The sequence below is a fragment of the Pelodiscus sinensis genome, chromosome 3 (assembly GCF_049634645.1).
Source record: "Pelodiscus sinensis isolate JC-2024 chromosome 3, ASM4963464v1, whole genome shotgun sequence".
Taxonomy (NCBI): domain Eukaryota; kingdom Metazoa; phylum Chordata; order Testudines; family Trionychidae; genus Pelodiscus; species Pelodiscus sinensis.
The window spans coordinates 167,071,422-167,096,832 of NC_134713.1; the positions used below are offsets into that span (position 1 = coordinate 167,071,422).

A 25,411-nucleotide genomic window follows, 5' to 3' on the forward strand; every position below is an offset into this window, starting at 1 on the left:
TCAAATCTTCAGTATATTCATTTGCTTGGATATTACATTTGCTTGGATATTACATCTCCATTCCCTATCCTATAAGTGTCTGTAGTTAAGTCCCAAGAAAGCAGTGATGCAAGTACTGAAGTCCATCCCTTTCCAGAAAAACAGTTAGGCCATGTCTAAGCTACAAGATAAGGTCAAATTTATGAAGGTTGGTTTTTAGCACCCAATTTTGTAAAGCTGAAGGTGCATCTCCCCACTGTGCACAAGAAGTTCACATAATTCAAAGAAGCACATCCCCAGTAAGTGGCTACCATCGACTCGAGGCTACGTCTATGATCCTCTTCTGCAAGAGGAAATGCAAATGGAGTGCTCATTTGCATATGTCACACTCTCATTTGCAGTTCTTCTTGCGGAAGAGGATCGTAGTGTAGATATAGCCAGAGAGTGATGCATTGACTGATGCTATCCCACAGTTCCTCAACCCTTTGTATTCTGGGCTATGCTCCCAGCGCACACTGGGACCCAAACTGTGGAGTGGGTGGTTCTAGGTACATGTTGTCAGTGTCCCATAGTGCACTCATCTCCTCCCTCCCCTCTTCCCCTCTTGAAAGTAACGGTAAACAGCCTTTTTGCATCCTTTTCCCCCTCTGGTTAGCCGCGCAGACACAATAGCAGCGTAAGCACAAAAGCAATCATTGATCTTGTTGACCATCAAAGCATTATAGCAATCATATAAACCATGCTGAGCCTTATGCTGGAGTATATCCAGAATCTGCCAGAACAGGGAAGAACTGCAGGAGGCAATGAAAATACTGTTTTGCGAAGCACTTGAGTTAATGACTGGCAAATGCTACCAGCATCCAATCCTCTGGACACAGTGGAAGGACTACACAGTTATACGGACTGGTAGGACTACACAGTTATACGGGTATGGGACTATTAACAGTGGCTGCAAAACCTTTGCACGCGTAACGCCATTTTCATGGAAGTTTGCAAATTGCTTTCCCCTGCCCTGAAGCACAAGAATACCAGAATGAAACCCATTTTGACTGTGGAGAAGCATGTGGCAATTGCCCTGTGGAAACCTTTGATGCCAGACAGGTATCAGTCAGACAGAAATCAATTGAGAGTGGGGAATCTACAGTGTGGGCTGCTGTGATCCAAGTAGCCAAGGAAATCAATACCTTTTTGTGAAGCGGGTGGAGTGACTCTGGGAAACATGGAGGGCTTTGCTGTGATGAAGCAACAATAGACAAAATGCACATCCTAATCTTGACACCCGACCACCTTTCCAAGGAACACAAACCGTAAGGGGTACTTCTCAATGCTGCTGCAGGTGCTGATGGATCACAAGAGCCATTTCACCAACATCAACATGGGATTGTTGGGAAAGGTGCACGACACATGCATCTTTAGGAACTTCTGCCTCTTCAGAAAGCTGCAAGCTGGAACTTCCTTGCCAAATGGGAAATTACCATTGGATGCATAATGCCAATAGTGATCCTTAGCAACCCAGCCTACCTCTTGCTCCCATGGCTCATGAAGTTGTACACATGGGCTACGTCTACACTGGCATGATTTTCCGGAAATGCTTTTAACGGAAAAGTTTTCCGTTAAAAGCATTTTTGGAAAAGCGCGTCTAGATTGGCAGGATGCTTTTTGCGGAAAAGCATCCATGGCCAATCTAGACACGCTTTTCCACAAAAAAGCCCCGATAGCCATTTTCACAATCGGGGCTTTTTTAAGGAAGACAAATTTCTGCTGTCTATACTGGCCCTTTTGCACAAAAGTTTTTCAGAAAAAGACTTTTGCCCAAACGGGAGCAGCACAGTACAGGCAGTCCCCGGGTTACGTACAAGATAGGGACTGTAGGTTTGTTCTTAAGTTGAATTTGTATGCAACTCCGAACTGGCGTCAGCCGCTGCTGAAACTGATCTGTTTCAGCCGCTGCTGAATCTGATCTGTTTCAGCCGCTGCTGAATCTGGATGCCAGTTCTGACTTACATACAGATTCAACTTAAGAAACCCAGGCGTCCCCAAGTCAGCTGCTGCTGAAACTGATCAGAGGCTCATTCCAGGAAGCCTGGGGCAGAGCAACTCTGCCTCGGGTTTCCTGTAGTTAGCCGCTGGTCAGATTCAGCAGCGGCTGACTTGGGGTTGCCTGGGGCAGAGCAGCTGGGGTGCTGCCGGGTTGGTCCGGAGCGGTGCTGCGGGACCAACCCGGCAGCCCCCAGCTGCTCTACCCCAGGGGTACGTAAGAAAAGCCTAGTCTGCTGGGGGGGAGGGGCACTAGCTGCACTCCCCCCCCCCCCCCCCCCCAGACGACCAGGGGGACAGGAGCAAAGCCTCGGAGCACGCCCACAGAGGGACAGCCCGGGCGCGCTTGGGCTGTCCCGCTGCGGGCGTGCTCCACGGCTTTGCTCCTGTCCCCCTGGTCTGCTGGGGGGGTCCAGCAAAGCCGCTGGACCCCCCCCCCCCCAGCAGACCAGGGACACCAGAGCAAAGCCACCGTCTGGGCGGCTTTGCTCTTTTGCCCGGGAGCAAAGCCGCCCAGGCGGCGGCTTTGCTCGGGTGTCCCTGGTCTGCTGGGGGATCCAGCGGCTTTGCTGGACCCCCCACCAGCAGACCAGGGGGACAGGAGCAAAGCCGCCCAGGCGGGGGGAGTCCCGCCGCCTGGGCAGCTTTGCTCCGGGGCAAACGAGCAAAGCTGCCCAGGCAGCGGGACTCCCCCCTCCTGGGCAGCTTTGCTCGGGTGTCCCTAGTCTGCTGGGGGGGTCCAGCGGTTTTGCTGGACCCCCCCAGCAGTCCAGGGAGACCGGGAGAAGCTTTTCTCGCCCTGGAGGACACGGGTGGCGATCCGCCGCCCGTGAGCTCCGGGGCGAGAAAAGCCCTGTTCATAAGTGCGGATCCGACATAAGTCGGGGACTGCCTGTATTTCTGCAAAAGCACTGACGATCTTACATGAGATCGTCAGTGCTTTTGCGGAAATTCAAGCGGCCAGTGTAGACAGCTGGCAAGTTTTTCCGCAAAAGCAGATGATTTTGCGGAAAAACTTGCCAGTCTAGACACAGCCATGCAGCCTGGAGCACAGTAAAAAACAGTTCAAATACCAGCTGAGCACGTGCAGAATGGTGGTAAATGTGCTTTTGGACATTCAAACTGAAGGTTTCACAGACTACTAACTAGGTTAGACCTCAACTGATGCAACATTCCTGTAGTGGCAGCCTGCCATGTGCTCCATAATATTTGTGAGAGTTAGGGGAAAAGTTATATGGCAGTGTGGGAGACTGAGGCACAGCATTTAGCCGGTTTTTATGAGCAACCAGACACAAGGGTAATAAGAAGAGCACAGCAAGGGGCACTACAAATCAAAGAGGCTTTAAAAGATAGTTTTATAAATGGCCAGTTTTGAAAGTCATGAATGTTGTTCTCAACGAGGTGCCCTTGCATTCAGTGTGCTTGTCTGTAACGTTGCCCTCCCCCTCTTTCAACACAAGCAATGAAGAAACTTGTTCTGGAAGCATGTGTTTTTATGTCGGGAACACAGCATGGACAGAAAGAGAGTTCATGGTGGGAGCTAAGGGAGGGGTTGATCACAACTGTGAGGACAGCCTTTTGCCTCAGGATGCATCCCAAGCGGTTGAGTGTGAGGCTGCCATTGACATGTACCTCCCCCTAACGTTCTAGGGCCCCTGGGAGAGGAAACAATGGAACAGGGTTAGGAGGGAATATGGTTCCTTGAGGGCTGGAGAGGATGCCTGTGCATGTGGCTGTTCTAGAAGGCCTCCATGAAGTTCATCACATCCACTATGATCTTCAAGACTCTCTCCTGGTTCTTCACTTCCACTCCCTGCACTCTCTCCTGTCCTCACACTAGGCACACATCTGCTTCAGCAGCATATTCTTCCACTCACTTAAGCTCTCTGTCCAAGTGGGCAGATTTCATTTGCTCCTTGAACATGTCATCCCTAGGGATGTTAAATAGTGGTTACTAAGTCAATCAAGTAGTCAATGGAATTTCCATCAACTACTCGATAAGGGGGGGTTGCTACAGCTCTGCCTTTTAAACGTAGTAAGAGCCTTGCAGAGACTCAGCTCTCCTGACTCATGCCCGCTCCCAGACCACTGCAGCTCTGCTTTTTAAAATGTAATAAAAGCCTGGCAGCACTTACTACAGTTAAAAAGCAGAGGCGCAGCATCTGGAACCTGGCGCAACCTGGGTCTCAGCTGTCCCAACTCATGTCCAGTCCCAGACCACTGCAGCTCTGCCTTTTAAATTCGGCGCCTCTGCCTCCCCATGGAGACGGTGCTGGGGTGAACCAGCTTTTAAGGACCATGTGGCTGGAAGGGGAGGAGAGGGTCCAGGTGTGGCGACAAGGCAGGGTAGGGGCTCAAGTCATGCTTTCTTGGGGATGAGCAAATGCAGAGGCATCAGCTAATACAGGGGTGAGCAATACATTTTTGACTGGGGGCAACTTCAGAAATTTTTGAAGTGGCCATGGGCTGCTCTGGAAGAGGTGGGGCCTCAGGCAGAAGGGGTGGGGTCAGGACACTTCTGTGCTTGCCCACTGACAGACCCTGATTCCTTTGGGGGTGGGGGAGCTGCAAAGTCTCTGTCTCCCCCTAGAGAGAACCGCCAGCTATAGTGAACAGCTAGTGGTTCCCCCTAGGCACCCATGCACCTGGTGGTGGGAGACTTCACATGGTCCCTGCTGCCCCCAGGTCAGTCAGGACCCGGGGACAGTGAGTATGTGAAGTCTCTTGCTCGCTGCCCCTGCCCTGCAAAGGAGCATCGTGCTGAGAGTCAACTGCCAGGTGAGCAGCAGCTGGCAGGTGACAAAGTGCTAAGCCTCTTGCAGGGTGAAAGGAGACTTCAGACGTTCCCGCCACCCCAAAGCCCTGATTGACCTGGGGGCAGGGGGATGTGCAAAGTCTCCTCCTACCCTGCCCCAATCCTGCAAGGAGTGTGCGGTGCAGGGTGGGAGGAGACTTCATGCGCTGCCCCTTGCCCCCAGGCCAACTGGGGCCTGGGGGCAGGGGAGTGCACAAAGTCTTCTCCCACCCGGCCAGGAGTACATGGTGCTTGTCAACAGTGCACACTCCTTGCAGGGTGGGAGGAAACTTCAATTACTTCCCCCTGCCTCCAGGCCCTGGTTGGCCTGGGGGCGGGGGGCAGTGCATGAAGTCTCCTAATTGGCCTGGGGAGGAGTGGCAGGGCCTCCCTGGGCCAGATCAACTCGCTTGGCGTGCTGGATCCAGCCCGTGGAGCCCCTTTTAACCACTCCTGAGCTAATAGCTTCCCCTGCTTCATCCAGATTGCCATGAGAGATATCAGTCTCCTCCGAATCACGCAGAGTGATAGAGAGCAGATGCTGACTGATTATTGCCAGAAACCTGGATCTTATGCTGTAATACTTTGTGCTGCAATGATGCCAGACCACTTACTGGAATGGAAAGATGTCCTACCATGGAGGACAAAATAAGGCAGGAATCTTGTGAAAAGGATTAGAGTTCTTCTATGACAGCTTTATGGAGACGTGCAAGGAGGATTCCTGCTCTGTCTCCAGACATGTTGGCAAGCTGTTCCGGGGACCCTCTACTGTATAGGCACAGAGGCCAACACAGATCACACTTCATTGCCTTAATCCAACTGTAGCATGATGAAAATGTGAACTCGCCAGAAGTGCCCTCCATGGGATCAGTGCCTGGCTGCAAGACGTCCTGGGAGAAGGGGATTGCCTCCAAAGTTATGAAAAGGTCCTGGCTGTTGGTGACACTGGTTATCTCACTCAACTGCCGAACACTCTTCTCCTCCTCCTCTGTATCCACACTGTCCTCCACGCTGCAGGCTAAAGCTGCCAGAGGAGTGTCTTGGGAGGAATCCACAGACTGACTAAGGAAGCTAGTCAGTTCCCCATTTCGTATTGCATGCTGCTTATAGAAGCGGAATGTTTGTGGCAATGATCCAGACTGTCCATTTGCCTCCTTTGTGTTCTGGTACGACTGCCTCAACTCCTTTATTTTGTGTGATACTGCTGGGCATCCCTGGCATATCCTTTCTCCTCCATGCCCTTTGCAATCTTAGCATAGATATCTGCATTCCTTTTGCTGGTTCGTAGTTCTGCAAGATTGCTCTCCTCACACAGCAGTGAAGTCCAGGATCTCCTGCATGCTCCATGCTGGTACTTATCTGCGACCCTGGGAACTCTTGGTCAGGTGTGCTGCTCGGGTGTGCTGCCTGCTCTGAAGACTGCTTGCCACGCAGAAAATGAAATTCAAATTTTCCCAGGGCCGTTCCTGCTCACTTGGAGAGCAATAGAATTGAAAGTCCTGGCCAGAGCACTCACCACGGGGCACTATGGGACACCTCCGGGAGGCCAAGAACTTTGACAATCACAGCGGTGCCTCTGCACTACCGTAAAGTCAAACGGTTGAATTTAGCATGACTCCTTGTAAAATGCAGAAATCAACTTTAATGGCCCTTAAAAAAAAAAAATCAGTGGAATGGGCTTGGCTGTGTTTAGAAATTAAACCTAATATGGCTAAGTTCGACCTAAACTCCCAGTGTAGACCAGGCCTTATGCATGTACCTAATTCTCCACTAAAGTCAATGGGGGGAAAGTATGTACTTAACTTTGATAGAATTGTTTTCTGAATCAAGGCCTTAAGACTTCAACCTTATAAATATTTGCGCACATTCTTAACTTTAAGCACACAAACAGGTCTATCAACTTCAATCTGACTATTCACATGAATAGAGTTAAGCATGTACATAAGTGTTGGCTGCACTAAGGTCTCTGACTATAAACCTTCCAGGTAAGGATAGTTTCTTCATCCTATGCGATGGGTCTTTTGGAAGGCTCGGTCTCTGATCCTTGTCACCCTTTCTGGCATAGAGAAACATTGTTTCAGAAGGCATACTAAGGGCCCTGACCACACATTGGAATCTTTGCAGAGCTGCAAAGATTCTTTACCAGCCTGTCAACCACTGTTACTAGTTCCCTAAGTCTTCACTTTCACCCCTTATGCAGAAACAAGAAGATGGTGCCACGGAGGCAGGCAAATAATCCACAGACTTTGTGCGGGAAGAAGCAGATCCACACTAGGGTTGTGAACAGATCACCAATTAACCAGTTACACGGTAAGCATCATTCTTACTGCGAGATGCATACCGGTAACCTGTTAACCAGCAGCCTACCTGTGGGATTCCACTTAATTGGTTAACCGGTTAAATGCAATGTTTAACCAGTTAACTGATTAAATGGTATTTTACATCCGTAATCCATACAAGGGGAATTTCATTTGTGAACAAGTCTGTGGACACAAAATGGGAATTGAAGACTTTATGCTATTTGTCCAGTTAGGAATTTGTATAGTATTTTTTCCCTTTTGACTAAGTATGGCCACAAAGGATAGAGTTAACTAAGCCAATGGTTAATAGTATTTGTTGTCACTGGGAAGATTATATAGCTAAGGTCGTCATGGAATTTTTGCTTCTCTGTAAGGGTACCCAGTGCAGGATAGAGTTAAGGCTATCTGGCTGTTGCACAAGCACATTTCAGTACATGGATATATGTTAATAAACTGTGTATAAACCAAGTGGAATTTCTCAGCATACAAGCTAATTAATATCCAGTTACTATCTATATATCATGGATATAAAAAGTGAAATAAATTGTCAGTAACAAGCATTCCATAAAAGTTATTTCCTATCTTCCAAAAAGCATAAAGGGTTCTGGAAATATTTACTGGCACAACATAAACTGTTTACAATTGCACAGTGAATGATCTTACTCTGAATCAATGACTTCCTGTTTCTTGTTTTATTCCTCAAGGGAAGGGAAAAAAATGAGTTCATCTCTTGGCTTTAATCGAGTGTTCTGATTCAGCACTGTAACCTACATACGTTTCCTTTTCTCCCTCTCCCCACTGTGATCTATTTTTTAAAGGAACTAAGATCTTCTGTAAGCTAACAGCAGCCCATTAAAATTGTAAATTATAATTATAACATCAGACATTAATTGAGACAAGTTAGACAAGCCTGGGACAATTAAACTTTTTTTGGGGGGGAAGGGGTAAATTAATTCTTCACACATTCCAAGGGGCCAGAAAGAATGGAGACAGTTTAAATAAGGAAAGTAAAACTAAGTTTTGATCTTTATATCATGAACTTGATGTCTTTCATTGTATTTAAAATACAGTTCACTGTTTTAGTTTAACAATTTATATAAGCCTCAGTACAGGACAGTTGGATAAGTTTTTTTGTTTTACCAGGATTGTGCAGTTTTCAAAACAGTTCTTGGGGGATTATCTCCCAGCTGCAAAACAAATAATCACTTTGAGATATTAAAGTCTAGTGATATATGGACTATACATGCCTAACCCTAACTCCCAAGGCTTTCAGTCTTGCAGTTGTAACAGTGGTGTTGCATTGAGAGCATGCATGGAGAGATGTCTTTCTTGGAACACTCCCAGCCAGGGGCCATTTTTGAACTTGTCACTAACCACTATACTGAAACATGAAAGAACACCTTTAACTTGGGGAGAGAGGGGGGAAGGTTATGGACTCCTGTATAATTCCAGGTTATAATATAGAGATGGTTTTCTGTTCCCTTGTATATTTTAAAAGGATATTTTCATTGGGGAGAAATCAACTATGGCCCCTACCTGCAGGAAGCACTCCATAGTGAACCTGTTAAGAGGTCCACTAGCTGTAATGAAAAATGGAGAGTGAAGAGTCTGCCCACATCGAGCTCATTGCAGGAGTAGGGCCAAACTGATTGTACAGTGACAGCCCAATGTACACAAAGCACTGTCAAACAGGCAATGCTTAAAAGTTAGTGAAAACCAATCCTGTTTACATTATAGTATATTAAAGTATAACTCCTTATTACAGTAGGAACAAGCTTTGCACACCCTAATAGGATTTGTAAATTGATGGTAATAATCCACACATACTTTATTAGCATTAAGTGGAGAAATTCTTCTAGGGAGAGGTCATATGGCACAGAGTAATCTTAGGGAATAGCATGTGTGCAGAAATCTACTGAGTCACTATGCAGGTCTCCGTGTTTTCAACTTCCCATGTCAGGCAGGTCTTGTAGCACTGCTTTGGTGCATGACTCAGTTACCCCACTGGCTAACTTCATTGTCCCAGAGCAATGGCCTCATCAGGGCCAGCTCAAGCCATTCATGCGCCCTGGGCAGCAGGCTCACGACACATGCGCGGCCCCGCCCCAGGCACATGGTGCATCTTACAGCTGCAATCAGGCGCCGCGCGGCGCCTGATGGCAGCTCTAAAGGGGCGCCGCGCGGCGCCTGATGGCAGCTCTAAAGGGGCGCCGCGCGGCGCCTGATGGCAGCTCTAAAGGGGCGCCGCGCGGCGCCTGATGGCAGCTCTAAAGGGGCGCTGCATGCCTGGGTGCAACGTGGCACCCCTTTAGAGCTGCCATCAGGCGCCTCGCGGTGCCCAGGCATGCGGCACCCCTTAGAGCTGCCATCAGGCGCCCAGGGCAGCTGCCCGGGCTAGCCCCCCCCCTTAATCCGGCCCTGGGCCTTATGACCCAAAGTGAGGGGCCACTGACACATTATGACGTCCTAATCCTGACACTATGACATCACAATTTGAAGTCATACGATGCCCCCTGTCCTCCCCCAGGCCATTCTTCTGTGACACTGCCTGGGGCCGGGATGAGGCTCCCCGGAGAGGGCCACACAGGCCCCGCCGGGAGCTGAGGGCAAGGGCAGCGGGGGCTGTAGCTCTGCTCTGGGTGGCCAGGCTGGCAGAGTAGCGGTCCCGGAGTCCCAGCCCCTAGGGGAGGAAAGGGGGAGAAGTCTCGTCAAACCTGGCAAGGCTCCGGCTGGCCGCTGGGCAGGAAGGCTCCGTCTCCCGCCTCGCAGCTCCGCACTCCCCTGGGGTCGAACCGCCGCGGCTCTAAGCGCTTCCCCCGCGCCAGTCCCACCATCCCCGCGGCGGGCAGCTGCCCTTCAGAACTCCATACCTAGGCTGAACGGAGCATGCCCAGTAAGAGCTGCTGTCGCCGCTGCCCTCACTCTGCCCTTACGTGGCTTCGGACGCGGCTCCCGGCTCTTTACCATCATTCAACGGGGGCTCGGGGCCGAATCGCAGCGGGGGGGAGGGGCAGGGGCAGAAATTTACCAGCCTGGGGGGGTCAATTAACTTTCTGGTGCGGCAGAGCAGGGGCTGGAAGGGAAAATCAGGCGGGGGGGGGGGTGATTGGAGCAGGGTGAGACGGCGCCAGCCCCAGTTCAGGGGTTTTGCTTCACACACAGGGAGGGGCCAGGGGGTAACTGTTACCCAGGGGGTGAGCCCCCCCCAAAGGTGCAAATCCGGGGTGGGGGGCAGAGAGGGTTTCTCTTTTATTTCCCTTCTCAGAGGGACGCGTGTCTGAGCCTAGGGCAGCTTCCTGTGTGCTCTTAAAGGTACAGCTGCAGTAATTGCCTTGTCTCTCCCTGCCGGCCCCTGCAGCCCCTCCCTTCCTGCACTGCTGCAGCACACGGGGCACAATGCTGCAAACACCCCCACGCGCAGCTGTGAGGGAGCGTGTAACACATTTGAAGATTTAAACATCTCTAACCAGTTAATACATGAAGTCTCATCACAGTTCAAATAGCTGTCTTGTCTCTTGCAGTGATTCCCTGAATTGCATTCCCATCCTTCTAGTCCAGTGGTCTCCAACTTTCTTAAGGATGAGATCACTTTTTGAATTTAAGTGCAATCCAGGATCTACCTCAAACCCGAATACTCTTGCCCCACCTCATTCCCACCCCTGCTCACTCCATCCTCCCTCCCTCATCCTCACTCCTTTTATGAAGCTTGGGGCAGGGGTTTGGGGTGCAAGAGGGATTCAAAACTGGGGCAAGGGTTTGGAATGCAGGCTCCATCTGGGCACCATTTACCACAGGTGGCTTCTGGGTGGTGGTGCAGGGGGCTAAGGCAGGCTCACCTTTGTCCTAGCCCTGCACCACTCCCAAAAGCAGCCAGCAAACTCTCCATACCTGTCCTCCTTTGCTCTGTGGCGGTGGACTACAGAGTGGAGAGAGGGATACCCTGAGATCAATACCCCCCTTTTTCTTCTTTCCACATCCTGCACAGCAAGCAGGAGGCTCCCATGTGTCGGGGGCGGTGGGTGAGGGGGGGCAGCTCCAAGGTAGAAGGCAGGAGCAACACGGCAGAGCTGAGAGGGGCAACCGAAGTGCCAGCACTTGATAGCCTTCCAGCCAAACCAGGCAGGACAGTTCTCAGGGGTGCCCCGCTTGCAAAGCAGTCCTGGCTTGGATTGCCCAGAGTACCCACACTGGGCACATCACAGCACTTGGCCATCAGCCCGGCTGCACTTGCCGCAGGCTGCCATCTGGGGAGAGGGGGGAATCGGGGGGCTGCAGGAGAGGTTCCACCCCCAGAAGCCCGCAGAGCCAGCCCAGTCCTCCCCATCGGGAGCTTGTACCCCATTCCTCCCTCACCTCTTTCCACTTACCCCTCCCTAGCCCCCCTTCTTGATGTACAAAATAAAGGACAATTGTGTTCAAAAATAGACTCTCTCTTTATTGAACAAAACTGGGGGAGACTGGGAAAAGGAGGTGGGAGAGGGGAAGAGGAGAGGGTGGGAGGGGGAGGGCAACTAAAATGATCAGGGGTTTGGAACAGGTCCCATATGAAGAGAGGCTAAAGAGACTGGGACTTTTCAGCTTAGAAAAGAGGAGATGGAGGGGGGATATGATAGAGGTCTATAAAAGCATGAGTGGGGTGGAGAGGGTGCATACAGAAAAGTTCTCCATTAGTTCCCATAATAGAAGGACTAAAGGACACCAAAGGAAAGGAATGGGTAGCAGGCTTCAAACTAGTAACAGAAAGTTGTTCTTCACAAAGCAAAGAGTCAACCTGTGGAACTCCTTGCTGCAGGAGGCTGTGAAGGCTAGAACTAGAACAGAGTTTAAAGAGAAGTGAGATAAAGTGATGGAGGTTGGGTCCATGGAGTGGTATTAGCCAGGGGGTAGGAGTGGTGTCCCTGCCCAAAGTTTGTGGAAGGCTGGAGAGGGATGGCACGAGACAAATGGCTTGGTCACTGTCTTCGGTCCATCCCCTCCAGAGTCCCTAGGGTTGGCCACTGTCAGCAGACAGGCTACTGGGCTAGATGGACCTTTGGTCTGACCCAGTACGGCCATTGTAAGCTCAGAGTCGGGGGTCTCAGTGGACCACCTTGATTTTCATGCACACCTGCTCCTGGGTGGCCAGGCTGGCAGCTCTCCTGCCCAAGCCAGCCACTTTCCTGTGCCTCGTGCGGAGGTCGGGGACGAGGTCCACGATGTCCGCACTAGACCAGGCAGGTGCCCGCCTCTTGCGGTCCCGGGCAAGCTCCCGGGAGCTGCCAGCCTGGTCCCGGGAAGAGGGGGAGGGCTGGGGGGCATCGAGTGGCTGGCTCGATCCGTGCCAGGTGCAGGGTTTGCTGGCTGGGTGCTGGCAGGCTTGCACCTGGCACGGGCACCGTAGCCAGCCCATTCCCCTTTAAGGGGTCCGGGGCCGGGAGGGGAGCAGTAGAGTTTCCCTGGTGTTGGCCAGAGTGGCCACCAGGGAAAGCTGGGGAGGGCTAGCCTCCCACTAGTTCGAATTAAGGGGCTACACACCCCTTAATTCGAACTAGGCTTAGTCCTCGTAGAATGATATTTACCTAGTTCGAACTAAGCGCTCTGCTAGTTCGAATTAAGTTCGAACTAGCGGAGTGCTTGTGTAGCGCCTATCAAAGTTAATTCGAACTAACGTTCTTTGTAGTGTAGACATACCCTGAGGGACAGCAAAGCATTTGAACTGTGTACTTTGGTTGCCCTGTGTTTGGACACCACATCACTCCCTGCTACGGAGCTGGAACTGCCTGTGGGCACACAACAGCCCCTGACTGTCATGCTGCAGTTTCTGCAGCAGTTTCTTCAAGCTGCACTCCAGGCGCTGCAGGAACATGACCCCCAGCTGCTTGAGGAGACCTTCAACATGTGCCTGGGGGCAGCTCTTTCAGAAGCACTGTGGAGTGCCACTTCTGGTGACCGGACACCAATACCGGTGGGATCAGCTAGTGACGGAGTGGTGGGATGACCAGCAGTGGTTCCAAAACTTCTGTATGAGGAAGGATACGTTCCTGGAGCTGTGTGCCAGGTTCGCTCCTGCCCTCACAAAATGGGACGAGCAAATGAGATGCGCCATATTCCTGGAGAAGTGGGTCACCATCGTGATCTGGAAGCTCACCATGCCCAACAGTTACCGATCTGTCGGGAACCAGTTCAGCATGGGAAAGTCAACCATCGGGGCCCTCATCATGCAAGTATGGTGTTCTCAGGCTACAGTCCTGGGGGGTGGAGGGAAGTACTGGAAAAAGGGACCGTAGGGAAAGGGAGGGTTGGGGTGGGGGGAAGCTCTAGTGCCTGGGTGGTTCTCCATTTCTGCCCTCACACAGCCCTGTCAGGCTACATAAGGGTGGCTCCTGGGGTGTCTGGGGGAGAATGAGGAAGGGCTTGGGGACTTCCCAAGGGCTCTCACACCCCTTTGATTCTCTGGTTGGTTTGTTTGTTTGTCCCCTTCTGTAGGTGGTGAGGGCCATCAACACCGTCTTGCTGTGCAAGGTCATTCACCTCAGCGACATGGAGCACATGGTCGCCAGCTTTGTCTCCATGGGCTTCCCCAACTGCAGGAAGGCTATTGACGGCACCCACATCCCTATCTGGGTCCCTGACTACCAGGCATCTCAGTACATTAACGGGAAGGGATACTTTTCAATGGTACTGCAAGCCCTGGTCGACAACTGCGGCCAGTTTTCGGACATCTTTGTCCGCTGGTTGGGGAAGGCGCATGGTGCCCGCATGTTCAGAAACTCCAGCCTCTTCCAGAAGCTGGAGGCCAGCACTTTCTTCCCTGATTGCAGCATCAGGGTCAGGAAAGTGGACATGCCACTGTGCATCATGGGGGACGCAGCCTACCGTCTCGTGCTGTGGCTAATGAAGCCATATACTGGACACCTTGACTCCAGAAAGGACTGTTTCAATGCCCGCCTGGGCAGGGCCTACATGCAGGCGGAGTGCACCTTCAGGCATCTCAAGGCGATATTCAGATGCCTCCTGACCTGCCTGGATGTGGGGGAGCAGAACATCCTCAGGTGGTGTCCTCATGTTGTGTGCTCCACAACATAGTGAAGTGGAAGGGGGAGGCCTTCCTTCCAGGTTGGGGGGCAGAGGCTGGCTGGGAGGAAAGGGCCTTTGAGCAGCCTCGCACAGCTGCGCTTTGTCAGGCCCATTAGACGGGGGTGTGCATCCGGGAGGCCCTGAGGGAGAGTTTCTCACAAGGACCCTAGTGACACTCTCCCCAGGGCCTCCCCGCTGGGTGTCTTTGCCTTGCCCCTGTTTTCCTTTCCTCCAAAAATCCTTCCCTTTCCCCCTTCCCCCCTGTAGAGACAATAAAAAAGACTGGTTTATAAAAACAGAACTGTTTGGTGATTTATTTGGGGTAGAAGTGACTGGGAAGGGACGGGGGAGAGAACCTTGGAGGGGGAGGGAGATGAAAGGGGGTTGAGGAGGAAGAGATGCTCAGGGCTTGGGCTGGCAGTGCCATGTGGCTCGGGAGCTCTTGTGTGGGGACCTTGGTGACCTCTGGGGTGGGGAGGTCTGGGGAGACAAGCAAGGGGGGGGGGGCTGGAGCAGGATCAGTCATGGGAGGGGGGCAGGGACAGGCATGGGAGTGGAAGCAAGGTCAGGCATGGGGGAGGAGGGGGACTGGGACTGGGGAAGGAGCAGGAGCTGGCTCTGGATGGGTGAGGAGAGCCTGCACTGTTGCACACCTGTTGCCTCTCTGCTGCAGCAACTATGTCCACATCTCTCTCCACCACTGCGTGTCCTTCCCAAACTTCTGGGCCAGCGTATTGTGCCATTCCTGGAGTATGGAGACGGCTCCTGCATCAGGTCTTCGTGGGTCCTCTGGCACCTGTGGCTCCCCCAGTGTCAGGAGGCTGGCTCAGTTGGTGTTTCCCGTACCCCTGTCATGGCTGACCCAGCTGGGGACAATAAAGCGAGATGGTCAGTCATCCCTGGAGACACTGTCCCTGAAGCCGTGCCATCATCTGTGAGCTGAGACTGACAGTTCCCGGGTCAGAGGATGATGATGTCTGAGACCAAGATCATGTGTAGTCTGAACAGCGGGCCTTGTCTTACAGTGGCCCAGACATCCCCAGGGGACCATGCTTCTTGGCGCCCCATATCCTGGGTACAAGCAGGCATGAGAAATTGTTGGTCACACTGGAATCCAATGGGCGGGAGGGGGTCTTGAGATGGTTGGGCTTCCATCAGTGCCACATACAGGCCAGCTTCAGCAATGGTGGCATCCCAAGGCAAGAGACCTTGCATCCCTGGCCACTGGGGGAGAGGCGGGAATGTGTAGAGGGGTGTGAGCAGAAAACACGCCTGGACCTGGTATGCTTTTCATGGGAGCAGGTACTGCCTCGAGCGTTCAGGCATGCCCATGTGCCATGTGTGGCACTCCACTCTGTGTGTGTGTGTGTCCATCCTTGTGCCCAGTCTCCTTCTAGCAGTGGCTCCTGGTGGGAGGGTGTCCCCCTGGGGGTCAGAAATGTGGGTGGACTCCCCAGAGCCTGTGAGCAGGAGCCATGGGATGCTCTGCTGCTGCCTCCTGGGGCTGCGTGGTGCAGACTGGCGCTTCGTGTGCATCCATGTTCACAGACTGCAGCACCATCCTTTGGCCAAGAGGGCAGAGCAACGATTGCACCCCAGCCCCTCAGTGCCCACCATCCCCACCCTGTCTGTGTGAGAAACTAAGGCCACTCACTTGATGATCCTTTCCTGGCCTCAGAGGATGTGCAGGCAGCCAAATGTGACACAATAAACCTCCATCTATCAGAATTGGCTGACCCTGGACCAGGGGATGTGAAAGGCTGCTCTGGGCAGATGGCAGGCACACAGGCAGTAAGAAAGATGTGACACTGTGAGCCCATCTAACAGAATCTGCTTCCCCTGTAATCATGCATGATCGCAGGTAAAACCGATAGAAGCAAAATCTGACAAGCTGGTATGTCAGAAACCGCTACTGGAGCCAATTTTGATCACAGCTGTTTGTGATGCTCCACCAGCCAATGAGGAGCCGGAAGCTATCCGGCCACAGGCTGGTGGGTGAGGCCACCCACTTCCCCCTAGCAGCTGCGAGGCGAGGATGCAACTTTTGGGCACAACTTGTGGGGGGGATGGTCCTAGTTCCCATGGCTCCCTCCCAGTTACAGCAAAGGGCGATGTGGCACGTGGGGCAGTCATGGTGCCCCATCGGGATGCATGCCCCTATCTGGGTACCCCCCAGTGGTGCCCAGTCAGGGGACGGGGGCCCCTGTGTCTGCACTCACTGAGTGAGATGGATATCTCTATGCTGGGGCCCAACCAGGGGCACCCCCAAGGAGGCATGCATGGGGATCTCTGGGTTGGTGCCTGCCAGGAACATCCATCCATGTCAGTGTGAGGGCTGCCCCTGTGCTGATGCTAGGGCTGCTAGCTATCTAACTGCACAAAAAAGGGACACTCCTGCCCCTTCCCTAACACCACTTGTTCTTACCTACTCTCACTCATTTTCACCAAGCTAAGAGGTGTGGGGGGTTGGTGTAGGATGTGGTGAGCGCTCTTGGGTTGGCAGTGTGGGCTCTGGATCGAGCCACAAAGTAGGGGTTCAGGGTGCAGGAGAGGGTTCTCGGGGGGGCAGTGGGTTGAGGTGCAGGGGGATGAGGACACCACCTGGCAGTTCTGGCTCTGGGGTGGGACCGGAGATGAAGGATGGGGGTGCAGGAGAGGGCTTTGGACTGGAGGTTGGTGTATGGCAGGGCTACTCAATATGCGGCCCGCAGCCCATTTGTTTGCGGCCTGCGGTGCGGTTTGGGTTTACGTGGGGCTCAACACATGGCCCGTGGATGGGATCCTTTGAACATGGCCTCCACTGGGAACATGTTCCACAATGGCGAGTCAATATAATAGTCTTCTGTTGATATGTGTTTTAGTAGATAAATTCCTGGACTGTCATTGCTCATTAAGTGCTGTCATATGGGTGGAAATCAGATAAATATTTCATTTTATTAATATCAGCAGAACTGACTTAAATGAGGCCTGTGTGTGTGCAGTCTTGCCTTAATCTTTGAATTTATGCCCCAAGCTATTTGCATATATATTCGTATGTGTATGCACCCACACTTAAGATGTGGCCTTCGGCATGTGCTGTGAGTATCATTGTAGCCCTCGGGGCTTCCAAAGTTGAGTAGCCCTCTTGTATGGGGTAGCGTGGGTCCAGCCCCAGGAAGGAATTTGTCTATGGGAGGAAAATCCAGATTGGGGCAGCGAGCTGGAAAGTGAGAAGGGGTTGGGAATACGGCCTCTCAGCAGTGCTTACTACGGTTCTCATGAAACAGCTGCCAGACTGTGGACTATGTGGGTCCCTAGATTTGCAGTGGGTGACCAGGGAGGTTCTGTGTGCTGCCCAGGTGTCTATAGCCCCCATTGGTTATGGTTTCTGGCCAATAGGAGCTGCAGGGGCAGCACCTGCAGGCATGAGGATAGCATGAGAGTCTCCTTGTCTGCCTCTGAAGCTCACCAGCTGCCAAGCTCTGAAAATGCTGATGCCAGCAGCTGTGCAGAAGTAAGGGTAGCAAGACTGCAATGCTCCTACAATAACTTTGCAACTCCCACACAACTTCTTTATGGGTCAGGATCCCTACAATTGCAGCACTGTGAATTTTTAAATTTAAATATCTGAAATCATGAAATGTACCATTTTTTAAAACCCCTGATGATGAAATTGACCAAAATTAATCATGAATTTGGTAGAGCCTTATCCATCAGGTGCTGGGACCCTATATCAGAGAACCTGCTCAACCCATGCAGTTTTGTGATAGAGTATGCTCAGTACAGACAAACAGACAAAACAGGATTAGATCATCTTAATTACAGGATTGGCTATTAGTTCCGTTTGAAATTAATTAATTTTTAGCCAAAGGTCAGGCTCTGAATACAGGCAGAGGAATCAAGCCATCTAATAATCAAACCCTTGTATAAAGAAATTTGTATAATGAGGTACCTTGTTTTGCTACTTCAAGAAAAACTTCAAGAACTCTAGTTGGCTTTTCCCATATCTTTCATCATGGGGCCAGTTCTGCAGAAACATCAGTATGGCCCTGATGCAAATCTCTGCAGTATCAGGACCACAAGAACGTAATAAATACACCAATTAGAAATCTTTCATTAATGCTTTTCAATTTTATTTTCATTTGGAAATTTCCTACTGTTATCAAGTACTTGTTCTTTTGCTTTTGTTTGGCCAGAGTAATAAACATGAAATCCCATCTTGTGCAAAAAGTTCCACGAATCCACAATAGCCAGAACATCAATTTTATATCTCTTCTGTTATTCTTGCGTAGGTTTTAGATATAAGAAGATGCTAGAAAATATTACATAAATCCATCTGTTGATATGCAGTTATATTACAATGACTATATAAGTGGATATTGTATATTCACATCATTATACTTATACCTTTCAAAATAATTTACCAATATAAATAAGTGATTCACCTTCACAGAGAATATGTGTGCAGAACTGATTACCCCATCTGTCACGTTGCTGAATTGGAGGGAAGCAGCCAGATCGCTGCTGCACCCCTAGGTGGGGGTGTTGGCCCCAGAAATTGGTATGGGGGGAGCCATGTGGGGTATTGGATGGGAGTTTATTGTTTGTTAATCTTATGTACACTATTTATGTGAGTGTATAATGTCTGTGTGTGTAGGTAGGAAACTGTAATCTGTGTGGAAGCTGAATATTTCTGTGAATGTGGTTAAGCATGGCTATGGACAGGCTGAGTAGCAAAGCCCTGTGGAACAATGGCTCTCAATAGGCTATGGACACACCCAAAGAATGGGATTTGTCACCTGAGGGCAGCCAGCAGGAAACATAGAGATTGGCCTCTGACCAGGTGACCTGCTGCATGCAAGAAGAGGCCAGGAAGGAGTATAAAGAGGCCATGTGGTCGATGCCATTTTGTTCTCAGCTCAGCACTTCATCCCAGAGGCAGCACTGCAGGGATTGAAGAGCCTGGAAGACCTGTGAACCCATCCTGATCGTAGGATGTGCAATAAGAACTTTTAAACCAGCAGCTGCAACATCTCTGCTAGAGCCTGCATCGAGAACTGGGAGATTCGGTGCATGTAACATACTGTACTTTAATAACCTTACTCTCATGCTTTTCTTTCTTGTAATAATAAACCTTTAGATATAGATTCTAAAGGATTGGCCCAGCGTGATTTGTGGTAAGGTCCAGAGGGTAAATTGACCAGGGATCTGTGGCTGGTTTCTTGGAACCGGACAGAACTTGTTCGGGGTAGGTGGGATTGGGTGCTAGGACCCCCCACCTGTGTATAGGCCCGGGGCCATCTGGGGCACGGATATTGCTGGGGTGTCGGAGGGGTTTTGCTCGGGAGGCTTCAGGCAGGCTGCTGAAGCGCTCTGTGAGACTGGTTTGTGGCCTGTTTGGAGAGGTCGCCAGTCAGGGGGACTGTAAAGAGCCCCGGATTTGAGCAATTCGCCCTGAGCGGACGCCCTAAGCTGTGCCCAGACACGGCCCGGTCCGTCACACCATCTCAATAAGATGTAGAGAGAGTTCAGGAAAGGACACTAAGAATGATTAATGGAATGAAAGAATTCTCTCATTAAAAGATTATTTACCTTAGGCAAATAAGAGAGGACATGATAAATGTATATAACATCGAACAGTTCAGAAAAGGTAGATTGAGAACTTCTGTTCTTCCTGTCCTATAACACAAGAACGAGGGGATATTACTTTAAATTAAAAGGCAGATAATTCAAAGCTAATGAAATAAAATACTTTTTCATATACAACATGTACATTGACTGTGACACTCATTGCCACTGAGTCCAAGAATTTAGCTAGATTATAAGGAGATATTGGACATTTATGTGGATAACAAGGAATATACAAATCTCATATCTGAGGGGTTAAATCAATATTTAATTATTAAGAAGTATGACACCTTAACTGGAGAGTGGCAGAGCAGATTATCCCACTTCTATCTGTTAGGAGTCTTTCCTCTTTCTTTGAAGCATCTGTTGCTGGCCATTGTTGGAGACAGGATACAGGACTATATGGACCATGGATTTGATTCAGTGTGGTGTTTCCTGTGATTTTCCTTGATTTTTGGTTTATTTTTTCTTTATCTTTCACTCCAATTTTGTTTTACATTTTGTAATACATTATATAGATGAGCAATCACAAATAGTGGGTGGGCTGCATGAGTGGCCTTCCTTCACATCAGTGGGCAGCCTGCGGTCCACTGGTGTTCCACTTGTGGCTCCATGGCCCCCGTTTGGCCAACGTCTGGCCCCCTATGCCCATGTGCCTCTTGTGCACTGGGCACTGGAGCCCCACACTTTCTACTTCTCCCTCCCAGCACTTTCAGAGTGCGTGAATCGCCTAATTTGCCCTCCTTCCCACTTTTTCCCCACACTCCTTCCCTCCCTCCCAGAGCTTGAATAGCCGTGAACAGCTGATTATCCATGTTCCAGCTCTGGGAGAGAGAGAAGTGGGGATGGAGCACGAATCAGACAGTTCCCAGCTCTTCTGAAAGTGCTGGGAGGGAGTGGGAAGACATAGGAAGAGCAGGGCTTTGAAGTGTCCCAGTGCACAAGAGGCACATGAGGGAGGAGGGCAGCTAGAGGGTCTTCGGGCTGCCGGTGGAACCCCAGTGGGCTACATGCAGCCCACAGGTTGCCCACCACTGCTCTGTATTTTCCTTAAGAAAAAGTCAAACACATCGAAGTTTATCAGCATCTCAGAAATGAGAGATGCGTTTGTAACTCGGGGACTGGCTGTAGCTTATTTTGAAATTTGGCATTGTCTACACCATGACAAATTTGAAAATAAAGCACTATTCCGAAATGTCCCTTAACCCTCATGGAATGAGAGTTCCAAGACGCTGGAATAGTGCACCCATTATTTCAAAAGCTAATCTCACACAAGTAAGAAGCAAAAAACAAAAAATAACCCCCCCCCCCCCCCCCACTGAAAAGGAGAAAGACACTCCTCACATTTCTCTCTCATAGCAGAGCCTACAGGCCACAGGCTAGTAGATTTTGTGTTCTACAGTGTGGGCTCCCCAATGCTGGAGGAGGCCTTTAGCGTCAGGGGCCAGATTGAGGCAAGCAGACCCTGGGCCTGAGGTTCCCCATCCCTAAACAATGTACACATTTAGCTCTGGTCCACAGTAGGGAGTTATTTCAAAATATCAAGCAGAACAGCCATACTACTAAGCCCATTATTTCAAAATAATGGGCCGGTTATTTCAAAATAATAACTCCAGCTTTCCATAAGGAATAATGCTGATTTTGAAATAGTTATTTTGGGAGTCATTATTTTGAAATAAGTTATTTCAAAATAATTTCCTAGTGTAGATATGCTCTTACAGATCTATTTTTCTTACACTGACTCCTACTGCCATTTTTGCAATACACAGACTACTTAGACACATTTTTGCAATACACAGACTACTTAGAGGTTTAGTATCTTATGAGTATACAGAAAACTTCAGAAATATCTTCTTATGAGTACAGGCAGTCCCCGAGTTACGCGGATCTGACTTATGTCGGATCCGCAGTTACGAACGGGGATTTTCTCGCCCCGGAGGACTGGAGCGGCGGGACGCCTGGTCCCGCCACCCGCCTCCTCCGGGGCGAGAAAAGCTGCTCCCAGTCTCCCTGGTCTGCTGGGGGAGCCAGCAGACCAGGGAGGCGGGGAGCAAAGTGGTGGAGGACCCGGGGCCGGACCTGCGGCTGCTTCCAGATCAGCTGCAAGCGCTGCGGGTCCGGCCGGGTCCTCCGCTGCTTTGCTTAGCGTCTCCCTGGTCTGCAGACCAGGGAGACGCTGAGCAAAGCGGCGGAGGACCCAGGCCGGACCTGCGGCGCTTCCAGCTGATCTGGAAGCGCCGCGGGTCCGGCCCCGGTCCTCCATGGCTTTGCTCAGCGTCTCCCTGGTCTGCAGACCAGGGAGACGCTGAGCAAAGCGGCGGAGGACCCGGGCCGGACCGTGATGCTGATCTGGAAGCGCCGCGGTCCGGCCCGGGTCCTCCGCCGCTTTGCTCCGCATCTCCCTGGTCTGCTGGGGGGGGGGGGGGGGGGGGGGGGACACGCAGCTAGTCCCCCCCCAGCAGACCAGGGAGACGTGGAGCAAAGCCGGGGGCCTGTGGTAGAGCAGGTGGGGCGCTGCCGGTTGGTCCCGTAGCACCGCTCCTTGGCTCTACTGGACCAACCCGGCAGCACCCCAGCTGCTCTGCCCCAGGAGTCCTGATTCAGCCGCTCCTGATCAGTTTCAGCAGTGACTGAATCAGGACGCCTGGGGCAGAGCAGCTGGGGTGCTGCTGGGTTGGTCCAGTAGCGCCGAGGAGCGGCCGCGCTAGTGGACCAACCCAGCAGCACCCGAGCTGCTCTGCCCCAGGCGTCCCCAAGTTAGCCGCTGCTGAAACTGACCAGTGGCTGACTACATGAAGCCCCAGGCAGAGTTGCTCTGCCCCGGGCTTCCTGGAATCAGCTCCTGATCAGTTTCAGCAGCAGCTGACTTGGGGACACCTGGGGTTCTTAAGTTGAATCTGTATGTAAGTCAGAACTGGTGTCCAGATTCAGCCGCTGTTGAAACTGATCAGTTTCAGCAGCGGCTGAATCTGGATGCCAGTTCCGACTTACATACAGATTCAACTTAAGAACAAACCTACAGTCCCTATCTTGTACGTAACCCGGGGACTGCCTGTATACAGAAAACTTCAGAAATATCATTGCTAAAAAGCTTAGACTGTGAAAGAAGCCTACAATACCAAATAGTGAACATCAGAGAAACAATCTCCATGAGGTGGCTCAGTGCAAAAAATTATTCACTAGAACCACTAAACTTAATGGCATATTACAAAGTGTTATAAAGCGTAAGCGACCTTACAGCATGTACTGAGATACATAGCGTGGCGTAGTGGGGGGGCTGTCTGCTCTGTAATCTGCAGGGGCGGATATAAAGCAGGGCGAACGGGGAGGCCGCCCCTGGCCCCGCGCTTCAGAAAGCCCCGCGCATGTGCCGTGGCGCCATCGCGCATGCGCATGGCATCACTGCGCGTGCGCCGTGGCAAAGGGGGGGGCCCCGCGGAATTATGCTGCCCGGGACCCCGCAAAACAGTCATCTGCCCCTGGTAATCCGGGGTCTCCCTGCGCTGTGATGTGAGATTCTCACTGACTCATCCAAATGTGTATTAACCCAGACACCTAGGCTCAGCCTCCCAGGGAGAGAGACAAAGGCAGGGAGGCGGAGACCAACACCAGGTTTCTGGTGAAGGGGCAGTGGCAGTCTTGGGCTGGAATCATGAAGGAATCAGTCTAAGGAGGGGGCTGGAATTTAGGGGCTCAGGGACCCCATTTAAAGGGGGTTGGAGGCACCCTGGCCCAGACTCCTGTAGTCTATGCTGTGCTGTATACTGGAGAAGCAATAAACCTTCTATTCTATTGGCTGGTGGAGTCTGTTCTTGCTGCTACATGGGTGCAGTGTCAGGGGAACCCCGACTGTGTCATCACACCTACAGTATGCATGTCTGTTGTGTCCAGATTTGATTGACTGATGGACTATTTGGTCTTTAGACAGTTTTAGACAAAACCTCTTTGTCAGGAAGTAACCATTATCTTTTCCTGCAAGTTGTTTTGTATTTATATCCTTTGTGGTGTGTAGTTGGTTGATATGACTTCTATGGGGGAAAGAGAAAAGTAATTTGGTGGTTAATTTGTATTATTAATGCACAGCATTATTGTATATAATTGGATTACATCAAAATATAAACTATCTGATTCAGTGTGGCAAATCTAGTGGTATAAAGACCATTCAGAACTCTACTGGCTTCAGGCCACATCTGATATAGTTGCTATCACGCCTGGTACTGAAGTTGCTAAAGATGTTGTTCTTATGAGATTTCAGCATTCACATAGAAGGCACTTTTAACACACTGGTTCAGAATCTTACACCTTTCATGACTACTCTGAGATTCTCCTAGTTGGTCTCCAAGTCTTCTTACACAGACAGATACATATTAGAACCATTCTTCATCTTAAGTGTACATGTTGTAGACAGTAATTATACTCCTGACACGAAGGACAGGTAAATTCTGAAAAGTAATAATGGATAGCTGCTCCTCTTCTCTTCCACAAGAGTTTTTATAAGTAGAAACTTTGTAGGATAGCATATATCTTTTATGATTGAATAGAAAAAAGCCCACAATGTTTTTACACTGGTAAAGTATTAATACAACTGAAGAGTATCTATTCATTTAGACTATGTCTAGACTACATCCCTCTGCCGACAGAGGGATGCAAATCAAGCACTTTGAACGTGCAAATGAGCCTGGGATTTAAATATCCCGGGCTTCATTTGCATACTCATGTTCAGGCACTGTGCCGATCAAACGCCCTTTTGAAATTGAAAGTAAAGTCTAGCTGCGGTTCTTCCGACAGCAAGGAGCTTTTTTGAAAGATCCCGTATTCCTCATTTTCAGAAAAAAATATTTCCTGAGCAGCTCTAGTTACTGTTCTGATCTGTCACATTGCGTTCTAATTAAAAAAGATACAATCTGCATTTCAGTGATGGATGAAATTAGGTTTTATAGAAATAGTTTTCAATATTTCTCAGGTGCTTTGGCTCCATTGGATGAAAAGATCTATATAAATGTCAATTATTATAAAGTCTTTTTCTGCATATAAAATACAATTTCAAGATTTTTAGTACTCCTTCAGAAGTGCAAAGATTTCTTTCAATTGCTTGGTGCCACAGAGTGGTGAAATTGTGTATTGCTTTAAATAATCAGTTTCTATGAGACTTTGCTATGCTATACACAGCCTTAAAAACAATTGTAACATCATAATTAAAGAGGCTGACAAAAGGGGCGCTGTAGTCTCATCATGAACAGAACAGATTGTGAACAGGAGGTGGCCAGACAACTCACCAACACCAAATTCTACAAGCCTCTCTTGTGATCCCACTAAAGAATACCAAAAAAACCTGAAACAACTACTCATGATGCTCACTGATGCTGCTCTGGACCAAATTTACACTAACACTCTTCAAATCCCCGACCAGGAGTTTTCTACCTGCAACCCAAGATACGCAAATCTGGAAATTCCGGACAACCCATCATCTCAAGCATTGGCACACTTACAACAGGATTATCTGGCTATATTGACTCTCTCCTCAGACCCTATGCTACCAGCACTCCTAGCTATCTTCGAGACACCACTGACTTCCTGAGGAAACTACAAAACATCAGTAATCTTCCTGAAAACACCATCCTGGCCACCTTGAATTTAG

The 25,411-nt window shown here is 50.3% G+C and overlaps 1 protein-coding gene across 4 annotated transcripts in view; it reads right to left on the reverse strand.

Moving 5' to 3' along the window:
• PLEKHH2 (pleckstrin homology, MyTH4 and FERM domain containing H2) overlaps positions 1–10,121 on the reverse strand; it is a 132,160-nt gene extending 122,039 nt beyond the window's left edge. For 2 of the 4 annotated variants that reach the window (XM_025179013.2, XM_025179012.2), the window contains exon 1: positions 9,825–10,081. The gene's annotated coding sequence lies outside the window, so the exon portion shown is untranslated. Of the gene's footprint in view, positions 1–9,824 lie in introns of all 4 variants that reach the window. The other 2 variants (XM_075925428.1, XM_025179011.2) reach the window with 2 other exon arrangements.
• Positions 10,122–25,411: the final 15,290 nt, after the last annotated feature.